The sequence below is a fragment of the Dermacentor variabilis genome, chromosome 1 (assembly GCF_050947875.1).
Source record: "Dermacentor variabilis isolate Ectoservices chromosome 1, ASM5094787v1, whole genome shotgun sequence".
In the NCBI taxonomy this organism is placed as follows: Eukaryota; Metazoa; Arthropoda; class Arachnida; order Ixodida; family Ixodidae; genus Dermacentor; species Dermacentor variabilis.
The window spans coordinates 92,683,637-92,699,250 of NC_134568.1; the positions used below are offsets into that span (position 1 = coordinate 92,683,637).

General features: G+C 45.0%; 1 long non-coding RNA gene across 1 annotated transcript in view; it reads right to left on the reverse strand.

Annotated features, from left to right (window-relative positions):
• The window catches only part of LOC142580716 (uncharacterized), a 102,368-nt gene that overhangs the window by 86,389 nt on the left and 365 nt on the right, over positions 1–15,614 (reverse strand). The gene's annotated exons all lie outside the window — the stretch shown is intronic.

Sequence of the window (15,614 nt, forward strand, 5' to 3'; positions counted from 1 at the left end):
ATACTTATTACATCTTTTCTTGAGTCGAGTCATAGGACAGTCTTAAATGCAAGAAGGGCACGGAGAAATCGTGGAATGTTTATTGCCCGGCATACTTTTTTTGGCACGGAAAATTGCACACGATCAAGAACCTTTGCGCAATGTATAATGCCATGGACCACATTATACAGAAACAAAATGTCTGATTTAACGTGTCTTGATTTTAGAGGTGTCAATTGAGATTTACTTGAGAACGACAAAAGTGGCGCTTGAAAATAGATATCAGTTTATTCTGGACGTGTTCAATAATATCAGAATTAGATTTGCATGCTCAGCCCATTGAGAAGCACACATTAGAATGCAATTTCAGAAAGTAAAAAGAGGAGTGTAAGTCATGCGATATACGACAAACAATTCCAACAGCACGAAGGTCACGTTGTTTTGCATATTTAGCATGGGAAGAGAAGCTTAGTGCTTGGTAAAGTACACACCAAGATCTTTTATTTAATCGACCCTGGGCAGTGTAGCAGCCGGAAAGGTGTATGAAAATTGCATATGCTGCATTTTCTGCGTGTAACTTAATATCATAGTTTTGGAAGCATTTAAGAGTAGCTTATTGTCTCTGCAACAGTGTGAGAGTAAAAAAACGTTTTTTGGAGGTCAGTGCTACCGTGAACACTACTGACAGTCTTAAATAGCTTTAAGTCGACAGCATATAGAAGGAATGAAGAGTGTTGGATTGCTTACGAAATGTCATTTATGAACAATAGCAAGGGAAGAGGGCAAAGAACAGATCCTAGAGAAACACCACCAGTGACCTCATAGCTAACAGAACTCTGTCCATTAATGGCAATGAAGCATGATCTATTGCATAGGTAATTAGATACCAGGGCAGTGATGGAGAAGGTATGTCGATTTGCGGGGGCTTTGCAATGAACAGCTTAGGTCACATCACTTGGGTCAAAGTAAACAGCGCCTAATTGGCCCCTACTATGTACCAAACTGGAAGCATGGGTCATAAATGTAACCAAGTTCGTTTTGTGTAGCGCCCAGGTACAAAGTCATGCTGTTCATCTATTATTATTACTAACAGAAAGAAGGGAATGCAATGCAGATTCAAACATTTTTGACACAACGCAGAGGTTAGATATAGGCCGTTAGTTAGTAATTACACTTCTACCATCTAATTTCTTTAAGGGCACAACGCGTGCTACTTTCCAAGCGCTAGCAAACGTACCATACTTTAGGGAACTGTTGAAGATGCTTGTGAAAACAGGGACAAGTATGCTTCCATACGTCTTAAGCAGTACGGGAGGGATACCATTAGTGCGACAAAAAAGGGAAGCTTTGAGTCGCTTTATATGCTTCAAAACAAGGTCTATATTGACTGATTACGTACACACCGTACCAGACTGGGAAAGAAAGTTACTTGAGGCAAAAATATCCTTTACTCCAAACAAGAATCTGAAATAATAATACTAACAACAATAATAATAGAGAAAAAGGCATTTTATTTCTGCATGGAAAGTAGCGTAAAACTGCATGTCGCGATTACTCTATTGTGATAGTAGCGCTAATGTTGAATACCACCCTCTCACGTGACTACACATTCGTGTGCACAAGTTAGATATCGTTAAATGCACCGTTTTTTTCGCATAGAAGATGCGCACGTTATATTTCTTATGCGTGCACTTTGTTTTCAATGTGCTTTACAATGCTAAGAAAGTTCATGTTTAGATGCGGCGCAGGCCGTCACTATATAACGATAGAGTCCAACGGTATCATCATCATTATCATCATAAAAAATATTTATTGGTCTCTGCAGGATCTTTTGTTTTAGTCCGTCAGGGTCTCCTCGGACGCTCTTGACTGGGTTTAGTATGGGTGGGACCCTTTGTCTAGGGCTTCAACGGCGTCAGCTGCCCTGCGTGCTCGCTGCACGAGACCAATTTAGTCCTCGTAGCGGTCGCTAGCCAGCAGTGCCTCCCATTGCTCCGCACTGGGATTTATGATTTTGGGGACTGCTGTTATAAGTTGGCATTCCCATGTGGTGAGATACAGGGTGCGCTTTTGACCGCACCCCGGGTATTTAGCCGCGTATCTGGTGGGACACATTTTACTCAGTTGGTTTAAGTTAGGGAAAGTTCCTGTCTGGAGCTGTCTCCAGTCAGTGGCCTCCGCCCTCGTGAGTCTTGAGAATTAGATAGAATTGTTAGAGATTTGCGGGTTCTGAAGCCCTCCGCCACTGCTAGAGTGACAGCTATAGCTCCTCAGCTTCAGTCACGTCGCTTTGGCTTATTGAGCCGCTTGTGATTTCGCGATAGTTTGCGTTTTCAGCAATCTTGAGCTTTAACTTCCTGTTATGCTTCTGGCCCTTCCAGCATTTCACTAGACCACGTGTGGCTTCCCAGAGGCGTAGAAGATGCCCGTCTAACTCCGGTATGTCTGCTGTCCGTTCTATGTGTTTTGTGCAATGGTTTCGAAGCTCCGTGAGGATTTGACCCCGTTATTTGAGGGTGGTTATGTTGCCAAGCTATTCCTCACTTTCTGCTGAAAAAGCTGTCCAGTCGGTTATCTTGGCTTGTCCAATTTGTCTCCTCGCGACTCCTGCAGCTACTATCGTATGCAGTATGCAGTGGTCGCTTCCTAGTGTCTCTTGTAGATTTAGCCAGGTGATGTTCTCTCCTCCTTTGATAAATGTTAGGTCAGGGCTCGTGTCCTTATTTACGCTGTTGCCCATTCACGTAGGGGTGACTGGGTCTGTGAGCAGCTCGAAGTTCAGCTCCTCTGCTGCCTGCATGATCATTTTCCCTCTTGCATCGGTGTGCGAATAACCCCAGCTTGTGTTGCTGGCGTTGTAATCTCCTATGATGATTAAAGGCTTGCTTCTGTCTAGCTTGCATGCTCCTTGGAAGAGCTCTGCAAATTGTGGCCCTTTTTGCCTCGGGGGGCAGTAGAGATTGACCACAAGAATACTGCTCTTAGCCTTACGTCTTGCTTTCTTTGTTAGAATTTTTGCTATAACATGATCTACATTAGTGTTCGGAATAACATCGTGCACCATGGCTGTTGCTGTCTTGTCGACTAGAATAGCCACCTTTCCCTCTGTTTGGCTCTCGTAAACCTCGTATCCTAGCAGGACGGGTCTTCTTCCGGTCTCCTGGAGTCCAATTGCGGTAGGCGGCGTTATGTGTGTTTATGTATTGTTTGAGCAGACCTTGCTTCCTGCGATATCCGTCGCAGTTCCACTGCCGTATGTCGTATTGTTCGTGTTCTGCCTGGCGTGTACTTCCCATGTTAGTACGGGGAGATTTCGCTTGAGGTGTCTGAGGTGTTCGAATCATTTGATTCTGGTCTGTGGTAGCTATACTCTGCCTTGTTCCTTACATTGCTGGCTGTCATTTGTTTCCTGATTGATCTTATGACTTCACTGATTTGTTGGGTAATCTGCTGCGTCATTTGTTGCAACGTTTGTTGTAGAGTAGTCATGGTAACGTAGTCGCCATTTTCTACCCTTGGCGGGGTTGCTTGAGGAGTAGTCATTTCGTCCTTTGTCTTTTTGAGGTCACAGACTAGGGCTCGGAGCTCTGCCATCTCATGCTCTTGTTGTCCCTGCTTAATTCTAAAGAGTTGTCATCGTCTTTTAAGTGTTTGATTTTCCTCCTGAAGTTTGTGCTTGTCGTTTATGTGCGAAGCAATAGTGGGGCCTACCTGTCCTGGCCAGCTTACCTTGCCACTGCTGTCGCCGTCTTGGGAGGACTTCTGCTTGCTCTTCTCGTTTTCTTGGCTCTTTTTTGGTTGCTGTTGAGGTTCGCTTTGGCGTAGTCCTCCCGCTGGGGATAGGTGCGGGAACGACTGGGACCTGGACCACGAGCGGCTTTGCAGACTTTGCTTTTCGCAGAAGCTTTACCACGCTACGCGACATATGCAGGTTATGTCATTATTCCAGCCCCATGGGACTTTCAGCCGTAACTTCTACCATAAAACCGTGCACTTACCGGATACCCATGCTAAAGCTCACGCGACATTCTTTTGCTAAGGACAGCAGTTACGAACTAGGGAATAAGCTGAACCTGTCCGGCCTTTTCGCAAGAATTTCGAATGATTCTCGTGCAACACAAATAATAATAAAAAAATGCGCGGTGGTCTGGAAGATTGAACCAGTGCTCTAGCTAGCTTCGCGGTGCTGCGTAGGTAATCAGGTAAGCTGAAGGAATAATTGTACGCCAGCTGTTTTGGTCTGCATGGCAACCTTGAAATGTAGAATCACCGAACTAGGCTTTTTTGACGATTCTCTTCAACATTACATCGCAAGCACTCGTCGTAAAGTTGTAGTTAAGAAGTTGTGTCGCAAAGTTGTAGTTAAGTAGGCAATTGATGTAGTTAGTTTACTAAGTGAATAGATTAATTAAGTTTTTCTTACAGATGACCTTCGCCTGAGCAGACAGTTCATTTGTGGTGACGTAATTCCAATAACTCTTGTGAGATTTTTTTTTTAAAGAAAGGTCACCCGCCGTGGTTGCTCAGTGGCTATGGTGTTGGACTGCTGAGCACGAGGTCGCGGGATCGAATCCCGGCCACGGCGGCCGCATTTCGATGGGGGCGAAATGCGAGAACACCCGTTTACTTAGATGTAGGTGCACGTTAAAGAACCCCAGGTGGTCGGAATTTCCGGAGTCCTCCACCACGGCGTGCCTCATAATCAGAAAGTGGTTTTGGCACGTAAAGCCCTATAATTAAAAAAGAAGGTGTTCTGCATAAAAGAAATACCCGATTTTGGTGAAGCACACAGTTGAAATGAACACGTTCACACAAACATGAATGACGAGGAAATACACAGGCGCCGTGTAATGCCTCAGCGCGTGTGTATACCTTCATGATTCATGTTTGTGCGAACTTGTTCTTTCCCCATTGCGCTGGTTTCACCAAAATAATAGATCACTAACTAGCCTGTGAGTACCTGTTAAGTAAAAAAAAACATACACTTTGCATATATACCATATATAAAGGAAATTTTAGAGCCGGCTCTCGCGTTAAGCTGCCACAAAAAAAGAAGACGCTCGCCATCGGACCGGAGGATGGAGAGCCGGGGCCTTCGCAAAAGAGAAAAGCGCGAACAGAAGCAGCCGCTCTTCGACAACGCCAAGCAGAAACCGGTGTGGCGGCTTGCAAAGAAGTGAACCGGGGAAAAAGCGAGCCAGAAAATGGAAAACACTCATAAACGCTATTCGCACTATTTGACTTGAGGTGACCAAATAGCCACTGCAGTCCCACAGTATTTATTTATTGAGCTATTTGTTTTGTTAGTCAGTTAGTTAGCTAGCGAGTTGTTAGATAGTTAATTTACGTTAAGTTAGATTAGGTTAGGTCCATTGACGGGAACTATCTCCCTTCAAGCGACATCTTTCCTTCCAATCCCGCTCGTTCACTCTTCAAATCGCTGTTCAGCTAAACTGATATACGCTACTCATCTCCCATGTGAAACCACAGCCTAAGGGGTATTTGAAGCATTGATAACAAATAAGTAAATGCGGTGTGCCCTGATCTCTTCGCGTGCGTCGTCCGTGAGCACGACACAGCAGCTCGGTAGAAGAGCACGCACCGAGCCAGCGAGGTGATCAGTTTATTTTCCTGCAACGCTCCGGTGACCGGGCACCGACAGAAAATGAATGCTTGACCCGGCTCAAATAAGCGCAGTAAGAAACAGCACTTACTAACGAAAGGTTTTGTGAATTCAGCAGGGACCGAATTCGAAAAGCCTTTCGCTCGTATACGTGATCTTTTCCATTGGCCGATCGTCTTCGCTAATGATATGTCCCGCATCAGGACTGGCTGAAAATTTCACTTACGAAGAATTCTAACGAAAAAGCTCTTTGGTAACACGGGCGTTAATTCGTAGAAAAGCTATTATAGTAAATTATTTAGGCCGCTTTGAGGCTTGCAAGTATTTTTTCTATGGTTACGAAGTCTAGCACCTTGTTCTAAATAAAAAAAAACAAACTGAGAAGTCCAGAATGTCATCTCAATACTCCCTTTAAGTGTCATGTAGGGCGTCTCCTAAAAAAAGTATCGAAGTTATAAATGTTTTGACCAACCAAGAGCATCATGGATCACATACCTATATCGAAGACCTTCGCTTCCGACACGGCTCAGGTTTCCCAGGATCTACCGTTGGAGATATATGCGGCGATAAAAGTGATAGCCCACCAGCTCTCGTTAGGCGCCTACACATAGCGATGCTCCACTCCATCAACCATCTCGAGGCGTCTTTCCATTGTCCCACGCAGCGCTGGTAAGAGGCACGACGGCTCACACGCACAAAAAAAAAAAAAGAAAAACGCGCTTAAATATGAGTAAAAGAAATCGAAGAGCGCCGACGAGGTTTAAGTTTGACGCCAAGGGCGCAAGCTTGACAAGAGCTGCCTTCGTGGCTTTGCACCCATCTATACCCCAGGCGCGCGTCATCCGAGTACGGCGGTAACCCGACACCGGTGCCACCGCAGACAAGACGACCTTCCTTTTCGCTTCGCCCGCCTCGTGACAAGACTTCGATGGGTGCTGAATGGGAGGCCTCCGGGGCGAAGGCGCAACATGACACTGCGCGCGCGTATACGTATACGTCTCTGGGGGGCACGCACACCCGCGGAGAGATTCACAGCGAGTCGGTGTGCCAGTGAAAGGCCAACCTCATCGCTGCCTTGTTTCTTTTGGCTCGATTGTGTCGCGGTCGGTGAGTGAAGAGCGGGCGTGAGCGTTGCCTTCGGGCGCTGCTTCTGGAGGAACAGCGCGAAGCATTCAGCTATTTGCGCGGAAGCGGAGCAGAGAGGCACGAACGCTGCCTCCCGTCAGAAAGATGGGGTGCCCGTCCTGCGACGCTGCTACCTGCTCACCCGCCGAGGGCATGACGTAAAGTATTTCATGCGACAATAGCTCGCATTCCCGCCTCTTTGTGAATCATAGTGGTCTGGCGGATGACGAGGCATCAGCTTGGAAGTTGTGCGCACGACTACGTGGTAGGTTCCTGCCACCGAAGGTCGATATAAAACGCACGAGTACGCAGTTGGGGATCGTTCCCCAAGACGGGTATGTGCCGTCTTGATTCCCATGCTCTAGTTCGTCGGAGGCACTAGACGTTGCCGGGGTGCCAAAGGACTTGTGTGCGCTGTTTACTCGAAAGATCTGCGCCCAAAAAGCGACAAGCTGGCCCCGAAAAATACTTCTGTGAAATGCTAAGATATGGCGTGAACAGCAACGAAGTGCTCAAACAGCGTCTCTTAAGCATACCAGTGTCAGCTATGCTTCTATTTATCTCAGCATATCACAGCAGGAAATGATCGTTACATCCAAGTCAAAAGACACCAATAATCAGATTCAATTAACGTGTGAACTTTTGCAAAACAAAGAAAGAGAAAAGAAGCAGTAGAATTGAAAAGTCAACTCTTGATTAATTAGGGCACTTTTTACCATTGTCGATGGCTGCTAGGCAATTGAGCATGTAAGTGTGCCCGTATGCACGCCTGCGAGTAGCAGAAGTGAAGGTGGAGGATACGGCAAGGAAACGATCGAAGCACACAAAAAGAAAAGACAATCAACAATATTTCAAACCTGCGCACCGCTGGAGTCTATCGGCGGATGTCCTGGTCATGCAACGCTTGTTCCGCCAGTAAGCAACACTCTGGTATGTATACAACATGAGTAGGGTTTCCGGATATATAAAGAAGCCGGTCAGCGCAATGCACAAGTTTGTCAGTGTTGTAGGAACCCGTAGGGGAGCATGGCTTTCCCATGGATTGTTCACATGCTCGAGAAGGAACGCAAGTGCTAAATATAGCGAAGAAATTCATACGCTGCTGCTACGAATTGAAGCTAATAAAATGGCAATAAATGTTTCCTTCCAAAAGTAACTGGAAACACTACAACAACGCCGTAGAAAATAACGTAAACCACACGCTGTATACTATTGGTGGAAGCTACAGCTCCGGTAGAGTGGGGGCAGTTTCGGACAAACATGACTTCCATTAGAACTCACCTGCTTTGCATAGGTCATGGTGTATAGTACCGGTGAAGCAGAAAAAGATACTACCAGAAATAATAAATAAAGAAGCAAACTTTTTTTTTTTGGTGTACTTGTACCCAGAAAGCAAAGCGACATACATGTGACAAGAATGTAGTAGCATGATCAGTGGTCATAATAATATCGAATTACACTGCTTAAATCCGTCCGCTATTCATACGTGCGCCTCAACATATCGCAAAAGAAGGAAAACAAAAATTGTCGGCAATGTATAGATGAACTTTGGTTTGCGATAAGATGCACGCTTATATTACAGGGCAGTCGATGTTAATTCCCGTAAAGTTAAGCTCGTGTAAACACGCACATACGAGAGCTTGCTGTACTATTCGATTTGCACGTATATTCTGATAATGACTGGCTCAACACGCTATCAAGGCGACGACAGCGTTCTTTATGTATCCGGTAGCACGATCCAGGGGCCGTTCTTTTTGTAGAGATTCATTTTATTGTTCATTCTTTTCGCCCTACGGCGTTGGCTCAGACATCACATGCCGTTATAATCATCGGGATCGTCCACTCGGCACTGCGGGTGATAAGAAAAGACGACTATAAAATGAAATGCGCTGCTAGAAAATAGGCTGGAAAATCGGGTCACAGGAGTGAGTTTTTGCAAGACCGGGCCTGCAACAACACTGAGATCAAGTAGTGACTTGTTTTCTTTTTTCCTCTCACTTGTCATTGCCCTCACGGGTAGGGCTTGTCTTTCATGCAGAACGCTATGGGGAACGTTGTTCCTGAAGAAATTAACGATTGTGGCACAAAGGACACTGCTAGACGTGAACGTATGCGTATAGTCACCCTCTGCTTGAGGCAAGCATTGTGTATAGACACCTCGCACCAACCAGAGGGTGCTTCGATGGTCTAAAATCCATCCATCCATCCATCCATCCAGCCATCCATCCATCCATCCATCCATCCATCCATCCATCCGTCCGTCCGTCCGTCCGTCCGTCCGTCCGTCCGTCCGTCCGTCCGTTCGTCCGTCCATCCGTCCATCATCACCACAGCGTCGCTGAACCCAGCAGCTACGGATGCGAAGAAAATGTTAAGAAAAACACACCGAACTTTTCCAAGCTGAACCTCAGCATTGTTCCCATTTCTTTCTAATCTAAATCGCAAGCATGCCGATTCATGGGGACCGTGCCCGCTTGGACATTTTCAATATCGTGGACGCGATGGTAGCTGTCACGGCCCCCCGAAAGTTTATCGCGGTCCTCCCATTTCACTTTCACCGCTCGCTAGACAGTGTGTTCTAACGCTACTCTCAACTCTGTAAGTTAAGCTTCAGCGCAGGGTGTCTATAGGGCTTGCACACGACACAGAAAAAAAAAAGACGTATCTTTGCAATACCTGACGCCATCTGCTTTTGAAGCAGTATTTGCGAGAGACTAATGTAGCTTTGGCGGCGACGCCTCGTTTCAGCGCACAGTTGGCTTGAACGCCGGTTTTAGTCGCGCGTGCATCTCCTGCGCTTGCAATGCGCGCTCGGCGAAAAGAAGTTCCGAAAGGAAGGAACCTGTGGGCTGCTGCTGGGAGCCATGCAGGAGAATAAGCAACGAGATGAAACAAGCATATATACCACCTTGCGAAGGCGTGCCATTTTTGGTTGTCACTTTATATGCTGGGTCTCAACTGAAGTGGTTAAAGAAACCCAGGTGGTCAAAATCAATCTAGAGTCTCCCCCTACTGCGTTTCTCATAATCCCATTCTGGGTTTGGCATGTAAAACCTCAAAATTCAATTAGACTGTAGGGGGTACATCCACGTCCAAAATCTTCACGGGACGTCCTAGAGTGAAAACCGAGAATTGTAAAATAGAGAAAGGGCCCGATACGCAGATGGTATATGTAGAGGGACAGAAACACGCAACGTCTCGTGAGTTCAAACAAAACACGTGCAATAGAACCCTATAGAAACCTGGTGAAAAGGCCTAAGCACAGCGTGTTCAGTGCGTACAGACGAAAAGGCCCGTAGAAAAGAAGAGCTCTGGAGCGGGATTGGACGGTTGTAGCACGATCGCTCTTTTGTTGTGCAACCGAGCGACGGTTTGTCGAGCACGCACTCCACAAACTGTGCGCTCAGTACCACACGCGCGGGCGGCCACCGCGCTGTCCCATCGCCTCACGGCCAGCAGCGAGCGATGTACAGCAATACGACCCTTGAACCCCCGCGTGCGGCGGATTGCCATCACGCTTGGCATGAACAAGTAGCGGCACCAACAGCGAAGGAGAATAGCGAGTTCGAACCGCGAACCGCAAGTACCGGCTGAGTGTGTAAGGACGCATGCAAGCACTGTCGCTAGTGGTATACTCACAGCTTGCATGTACCACCACACCCTTGCACTTCCCTTTGGGAGTTTCGTGCGTCAGATTGAAAGATGCTTTCACGATGTAATGATGGCGAGAGAGCGACTAATTTTTTTCTCAAAAGTTGACAAGATGGGCTAGTTGGTTTCGTTGGGGAATGGACGCTGCACTGTTTCAACGTTTCGCCAAGAGGTTTGACTTTTAGTGAATCCTGATGCTGAATCCTGAATCCTAAGCCAGCACCTTCCTAGGTGCTGGCTTAGGCGAGATAAAGAGGCGTACCATTCCCATACTATATGACGATGGTTGCTTCTGTGCATCTATGTTTGCACGGCATCGCAAGAGAAAGTTTCAGTTTGTGCCGCAGGACCAGCGGTGGTGTGTGTGTGTTTGTCAGGGGGGGGGGGGGGGTAGAGAGATGCACTACTTTCCGTAGCGACAAACGGCTGTATATTTTATATAATACTAGTGCCGTTTCTGTTGCACGCCAATAGCGAGAGAACACGGAGCAGAAGCTCGGCACGTTCGGTCTGCTCTCTTTCTGTTTCAAGTAGGGTACAAAACCTGCGCGCGCATGCATTGTTGATCGGCTGTTGGCAGTCAGACAATGGTCACGCTTTCGCGAGCACCGGAAGACGACAGAACTGGTAAACAAGCCGGACAGGGTCGCCGCAGCGCGGCTTGTTGTGTCCTTCCCACCCTTTGCGATTGATGGGTCCGTCAGCGCCGACGCAAGAGAAAGGAGGGGAACCGCGAGGTGAGGGGAAGTTTTGTGCGCCTCCGTGTTGCCTGAAAGAAAATAGCAACAATAAAAAGAGGCCAGAGGGATGCTGGTTGCAAAACAGAATGCCGTGAATCAACGAAGAGGAGGTTGTGCGACCGCAATGGAAAGAGCTCAACGAGCGCCATAAGCATCTCGGGTTACGGGGGGTGCCAACTCGCGATCCATGCGACACGGAGTTTTAGTGGTCAGAAGTGTTTCGCTCGCCATCCTCAGCGATGCTTTCAGCTTTGTGGAGCAGGAAGCTTTATTTTTCTGTTTTCTCCATTCACTGGCATAAATAAGAAGCCGTGTTTCTCTGAATGCATGCAGAACATGAATGTATAATAATAATAAAAAAGAACCATGACCGAGAAGCTGTCCAGCTTGAGAGTCAGTCATCGGGAAAGAAAGTGCTGCTGTGAAAAGAAAAAATAGAGAGAGAAACAAAAGAGCAATCGGTTTTTGGAATCATTCTAAACATGAATCACATTTGATTATCGGGCTGCAGGATTTCATTAATATTCTCCAAAACAGATGGAAGCGATAAGGTCGGTTACGCCTTTGTCTCCTGTAAACGTTAAATGTAAATCTTTTAAACAACCCGAGAGCGGTAGAACCCTTTGCAGAATCCCTATGTTGCTGTTTTTTTTATAGTTTTGCTGCGAGAAAAAAAATGTTTCCGATCAGTCACTAGCAGGAATAATACGAAGCGGTCGTACACTGAGTGCCTGCTGACCGCAAGATGTCAGCGAGGTTTCGGCGGGACTTGAAAAATGGACCTCTTGAGTTCGCCGGATGTGCTTTGAAATGTTAAACCGTGCCATTTCCTTCCTGACCAGAGGGATCGCGCTAGTACTCAGAGAAATACAGCTTCTGACATGCACTTTCTTTATTATTCTTTTGCAGTCACACTACATAATATGAAATATGAAATTACACGGTTGTGTGGCGGAGGAAGTTACTGTTCCGTTCAAAAAAAGCGAAGTATTTCTTCTTGTGGTGTGGCGGAGGATGTACCCACGAGCATGAGGTCACGTGAATATGGGCTCACAATACTAGGTGAGTAGTGTAGGAAGAGGTGTTTTGGAACTAATAACCGGGACGCACGTGGTAACACTGGCCGGTTTCTTGTTTAACCCAAGAGCTATGAATATCTTCCGTAAACGGAAAGCGCGATTAAAAAAAAGAAGCGTGCAACATTTATGTAAAATGCTGAAGAGATGTGCAAAGTCAAGAAAACAGTGATCGCAGGATGGTAAGAAGCAGAAAAAGCCTGGTATCGTTTGGGGTCTCGGCCTTTAAATTTAGTCACAGAGATGCGCCACGTGAAACAAAACGATTGGCGGGTTAAGTTCAGTTTTATTTGTTTTTTATCTATCTTTACTGTTCATTCCCCTTCAATTGCCTTGTTTTTCCAATTATTTAGCGCTCTCCTTTATCTCTTATTCTTAAGAGGAAGCTTTAGCTCAGGTGCTCCTATCTAAATACATGTAAAAGGAGAATTCGTTTTTCTCAGCAACTATCACTCCACATATGACGAGGTTTGTTGCATTTAGAAGACAAACTTTAAAGCTAGAGACTGCTCGTTTCAAATTCCTGATTTAGAATGTCAATATTTTATTAAATATTGACGAAAATTGAAAACATTCAGAAAACGAAACTATCAAGTTCACAACTCTGTGACTCATCCAGGAAAAATGATATCACAATTATGTGAATTGAATCCAATAGTACATCTCAAGCAGACAAAATTGATATCTTATACATGAATCTAAATTAATTCAGTAATATGGAAATACAGCTTCTGCAGAACCCTTCTACCCAATGTAACAAATTCACGTAAGAGACAAATTGATGTATAGAATTTGTTCGCTTTGAATGATCTAATCGATGCCGTTTACAGAACCGCGACAAAGGTTCTTCATGCAGATCTATTAATTTATAAACTTCGTGCGTCTATCTTTTCCGAACTTGCGAATTAAAAAAAAATTCTTTAAACAAAATTCACACATAGAATCGAAATTCCGCTCCCAACAGTCACTAGAATTTAATTTTCTCTCTCAAATGCGACAAATTTCATTAAAATCGGTCCAAGGATTATGTCGGGAAAGCGTTTTTGCGTTTTACATGTATATGAATAGGCCGCATCGGAGTTGGGCCCGAGCTAGAGCTTCCTCTTAACCTAACGAATTATGTGTTTTCTTGCTTATGAAATCTGTCTTTTCGCATTTTGTTTTTCCTTAGAGTGGTTGTCGGTCTTGTGTTGTTTCCCGCTGCCCGATACTTTGCCTATTTTTCGAAATGTCTAGGTGCCGTAGTTGACGATAATTATAATCATCATCATAATCATCATCATCATCATAATCGTCGTCGTTGTCGTCGTCAACAACAACAACAACAACAACAACTACTAAGACTCATGTTTTCTCTCTCTCTTCCTTTCACTCGCCATTCCCCTCCCCACGTACAGGGTAGCAAATTGGACTCAGTCTGCCTTTCCTTCTTCCCTTATCTCTCTCCCTCTCTGTCTCTACTATACTACTACTACTATACTACTACTACCACCACTACTACCACCACTACTACCACCACTACTACCACCACTACTACCACCACTACTACTACTACTACTACTACTACTACCACCACCACTACTACTACCACCACTACTACTACCACCACTACTACTACTACTACTACTACTACTACTACCACCACCACCACCACTACTACTATTACTACTACTACTACAATAACAACAACGACAACAATAACATATGTTGCAGCATAGGCGAGTATACGATTTTCTGTTATAACCATCGATGTTATGTTACAGAACCAGTCAAGCAGTGAGACGATATTATTTAAAGCTCTTAACACCCTCTTCAGAGGGCGTATCTTGAAGGCTGGCCTGCGACGAAGTGTTGCGAAGTGAGGAAAGTAGCTCTCTCTTGAAAAAACGCTAGCTACTTTCTTTGGTGCTTCTCCGTGATATCTTGATGATTTCGTTATGTATCCTGTTAACTGCTGTTGCTTTGCTTTATTCGATAGGTCTTCAATATATGTCATTGTTATGAGTGTTTTTCTGGTTTTGTGTTATTGTGCTCGTTCACCATAAGCCCTATCTTGTTGACTGTCTGTATAATCATTGACGTGTGTTTTTTGATTACTTGATCCCCCAAAATGTCCTTTTCTTCTTGTATCTTAGTTTAAGGTATATGGAGTATTTTGCAGATAAGAAGTAAATAAATAAAGACGCAAACCGAGATACATGTGAGACTTGTGACCTGCAGATGACATCCTGTTGAATGAGTCTGCCCAAGACTTACGAGAAAAGATGAGGATCATATATCAAAACATTATGGACAAGTCTACGGATACACAGGTGCAAACCCAATTTTAAACAGCTACACTGCGAAGAGACCCGTTAGTGTAGGAAATTATATACCAGAAGAACTGAATGTAGCTCTCTACAAGAGATAGTTGGAGCGTAACCGACTCATAAATAAGCATCGGATGTGGAATGAGCTCGCGGTGGCGCGTTCTCAACAAGTTTTGCAACATTATGACCTGTAGCTTATTTCTCCACAAAAAGACTTCTGCAACCTTGAGGAGGTGCCTGTATGAATTGGTGAACGGTACAAATTCGATAGCAAATTTGGTTCGCTCGCTATGTTGACGCAGGGCGATGGGAATTAATGCAGACTATATATGGGCGGTCGTCTTAAGTGGTCGTATGACGAAATTGGTTTTGGTCCCACCGGTGCTGTGAAATTCCTTGTATATATTGTCACAAAAGATTTAGTTTGGCGGTGAGACAGCATGCCAAACTAAGACACGGCTGAATGAGGAGGATGAACCAGCGCCTCAAATCAAGCAATCGGCCTATTACTTTTCCTATTATATTAAACTACTGTTGTTAATTAATTATTTTAGATTTATTTTAATTTGTCGCTGTTTTCTACCTGAAAACATACAATTCTTTGGTTTGTCATGTCTTTTACTTTCGACACTGTCTTACCTTCGTTATTTATCTAATATCATTTGTTTTTAAGATTATTCTACCCAGTAACGGCCAGTCACCCATAGTGGAAATAAGCAATGGCTAGATCCTTAGCGGGTACTTCATTATCTATTTAAATAATTTCTGCAAATACATATTGCCACCTTTTTTCCCCTTTACAATAGGATGGGTTGTCACACTACGATACTTTTGAGTGATGGCTCAGCTTGATACGGGCAATGAAACTTCGTAAAGTGACGTTATGCGGGATTTAGAGGTATTAATATGAGATAGTTTCAGACATATATATCGAATACCAGACCAAAACAATACAAGAGAGCATAAGAGGATTGCTGTTATTATAAATGCCGCGCCAATAGTGATACCCGTCGAGTCTGAGGAGAAACAGTGATAACCCTGTACTGAATGACATGGGTGTGTATGCTACACACACCACGGGATGACAGGGGCTGGCGCGCATTTGGCGAAG